The sequence below is a fragment of the Ruditapes philippinarum genome, unplaced genomic scaffold, assembly GCF_026571515.1.
Source record: "Ruditapes philippinarum isolate M1 unplaced genomic scaffold, ASM2657151v2 ctg4293_1_1_1_1, whole genome shotgun sequence".
Taxonomy (NCBI): domain Eukaryota; kingdom Metazoa; phylum Mollusca; class Bivalvia; order Venerida; family Veneridae; genus Ruditapes; species Ruditapes philippinarum.
In genome coordinates this window covers 257,501-261,001 of record NW_026857863.1, presented here as the reverse complement: position 1 = coordinate 261,001, position 3,501 = coordinate 257,501, and the positions used below count along the sequence as shown (strand labels likewise).

Here is a 3,501-nt window from a genome sequence, read left to right as displayed (position 1 = left end):
ACTCCTACCATTCTTTCTGAAATTACTGCCTGAATTTACTGCTAAACTTTAAAACCCAAGGTGCCAGCATTGTATACATGAATAATATTGAATATAGAAGCAGCGGATTCTTCTGGAACTGGATAATTTCTGCATTCTATTACACTACTTAAAATTAAAAAAAATGATAAGGCACCTTCAGTGAGTCGTCCACATGGGTTTCTGGTGATGGCTACAAGCAGGCAAACATGTATATCACACACCATGTGCAATACATACGCATACATATACATTCAAATAATTTGACATTTATGAATTTTAAAGCATAAAAGAAAACTATATACATGAACAGGAGTTCACAAGTGTGATAAAGGGTCATAAACACGTGTGTTGTGTTAAAAAATATCATTTTTTTACATTGAAAAGCTAATAATAATTGATAATACATAATAATCAAATAAAAAAAAGTCTTAAACTTTCAATTGTATCTTCTATATAAAAACACTTGAAAAAAACACGTTTCAAACCATGATCTACATACATTCTTCCAGTGAACTTATATTCAACTTAAAACACAGTTCAGTTAGGGTTTCGTTAATAACACTCATATCAAACAGCCAAACATAAATCTGTTCAGTGTATTAAGACTGTAATTAAGAATCATTTTTCGGATGTAGCATGTAAATGGTTTGGAAAATACAAGAGATGGTAAAACTTGGAGTTCATGAATCACAGTATAAAACTGTTGTTTCAGATGTTCCTAAAGATGTTCTCTTTCATATCTGCTTTGAATAATGTATTTACTTTGTATGCAGACGACACTACGTTATATGTGAGTGACAACACATGTGCTCCAGATTCATATAATTCAAGTTGAATAGTGGTGTCAATTTTATAATATGGCATTGAATCCTATGAAATCAAACAGCATGCTAATCGGCTGTTGTTATAAAATCAAAATATTTTATCCATCATTACAGACAGATGCCAAATAAAGGGCGTCAAAGATAGAAAAAAAACAAAGCCATGTAACACCGCAAAACGTCCGTACCGCAAAACGTACGTATATGGACGTTTTGCGGCGCATATCGTCCACATTTTTCTCACGTACATTTTGCGGCAAAAAGGCATGGTCCTGCCGCATAACGTCCATATTTTAAAGTTTATAAAATTTTCGTAAATTTTGACCAGTTATTATCAGGTGTTATTGTGTGTTAATTTTAGCTCATCTGAGTATGCACCTGTCTGTCTGTCCGTCCAAATTTAGCTTGTTACCACTCTAATATCCACATACCCTAAGCAATATTCCAGAGTTATCTGCCCTTGAATTATAATATCTGTTATGTTTCACATTGTTACCACTCCTACGCTTTCATTTCCTGGTTAGTGCTTTCGTTTCTTCTCCATTATTAAATTTTTATACAGAATATGTATAACAATAAGGTCTCGATCAAGTTCATTTATGAGCTAAAAAGACCGAATATGTCAAACAGCCCCCACACACCCCCGCCCCTATCCCCGATAAAAGCACTCTTGCTAAAAAACGATTAGGCGGCTAAAGACACCCTTCATCACAACAATAGCTTTCTCGCGCAAAAATGACTACGCGGCTAAAAGCCCACAACCCGACAAAAGATCTCTTACATGAATATGTTTAGGCGGCTAAAGCCCCCCCCCCCATCAACACAATAGCTCTCTCACTCAGATATGACAATCTCCCTCCCTCGACAAAAGCTCTCTCTCTCAAATATAACTAGGCGGCTAAAAGCACCACCACCCAAGACCCCCCCCCCCCCCCCCGCGAGAAAAGCTTTTTTGCTCAATTATGACTAGGCGACTTAAATATAGCTCTGTCGCTCAAATATGACTACGCTGTCAAAAGCCCCCATCCATCCCCCGTAAAAATGAACGGTAGAACCAAACCTCCATAGTCAACAAGAACACAAAAAATCATTCCCACTTCTTGATGCAATTATATGAAAAGCTTTTGTCAAAAGCAAAGCTTAATTTTGATATTTTTTGTCATTCACTAAGTCCAATCCCCGGTTCGTCCGTCCGTATAGCCGTCCTTTTCTGTATGTCTATAAGATTACATTTATTTCAATATCATCGTTTTTATATCTCTGCTGCTGCTCCATTCTATAAAAAAATCTATTCCAAAAACATCCTCGGCTTAAGCATATTTCTTTTTTTAAAATAAAAAAAAGTCAGAATTATATAGGATCACAAAATTATTGCACTTTAATGTTTATTTCGTCATATCTTTACCTGATACAATATGAAAGTGACAGAACCAATAAAAGTAACTTTTATAATGAATATATTTTAATACAGAAAATATGGACGATATGCGTCGCAAATACACACTCTCGCCGCAAAACGTACCAAGTACGATATGCACCGCAAAACGTCCACATGTGTACGATATGCGACGCAAAACGTCCACACGCGTACGTTTTGCGGTACGGACGTTTTGCGGTGTTACAAAGCCATTAGACTCCTGCATTGATCGAACCCTTACAAGGTATACACTGATAGAAAGCGTTTACAATTAACTCTAACAGATAGATATCGTTAACATTAACTCTAAATTATCTTTATTCCACCGAATTAAACCCTATTTATGTCAAGATATGCGAAAATTAATTGTATGTTAATGCACACAGTATATTCAACCCGTATTTGATTATAGACACGTACTTTGGTGTAACAGTAGCGCATCTATATAAGCAAGATATACGTGTATACAAAATAGTTCTACAAGAATGATACCAGATAAAAAGTATGACCATTCATCCCTTTCTTTATTTCAAGAACTTCAGTACACACAGATTGGAATACTTGTATATAAGGTGATAAATGATATAACACCAACATACATAAAGGATATATAAAAGACATGCATAAATAGGACAACTATAAATGCTTTACGATCTTCACAACGCGATGATATAGTGCAACCCTACGTGAGATTTCAATTTTCCAAAAAGCGCAATTCAGTATTATGCAGTGCAAGTTCCTGTTGATATTATTGACCCAATTTCGATACAAATTAAAGAAAGCTGCTTAGCAGCAGCATTTCCTTAATTACATGTTTTGCTCAAAACATTATTCATGTATTATGCCATTAATTTTCTGTATGCATTTTGTTGTTTTTGCTAAATCGATGTTTGATTTAAGTTATTTTGTACATGTATATATATGTATGTGTAAATGATTGTTCGGAAGAAACTATCTATGTATGTACATATGTACGTGCGTATGTGCGTGCGCGCGCGTGTTAGTGTGTGTGTATGTAGTTGATCCATGCGACAAAGTGGTCACATTAGTGGTCACGTTGTCCTATGTTCGTGTTTTCGTCTGGCGACCGGCGGAGCAAAAAATACCACATGGCCCAAATCAGTTACCATATTCACTGGTATGAATTACATTTCAGGCGGTTTAATTCATCTTATTGCATGGCGTTGTGTTTTAATTAATATACAGTCTATATTTATGTACAGAATTCGTAGCTTAAGCAAC

The 3,501-nt window shown here is 35.4% G+C and overlaps 1 protein-coding gene across 1 annotated transcript in view; it reads right to left on the bottom strand.

The window, feature by feature from the left end:
• Positions 1–2,764: 2,764 nt before the first annotated feature.
• Positions 2,765–3,501, bottom strand: part of LOC132751277 (uncharacterized) — a 15,594-nt gene continuing 14,857 nt past the window's right edge. Inside the window, exon 3 of the mRNA XM_060741434.1 lies at positions 2,765–3,501. This exon is cut by the window's right edge and continues 624 nt beyond it. The gene's annotated coding sequence lies outside the window, so the exon portion shown is untranslated.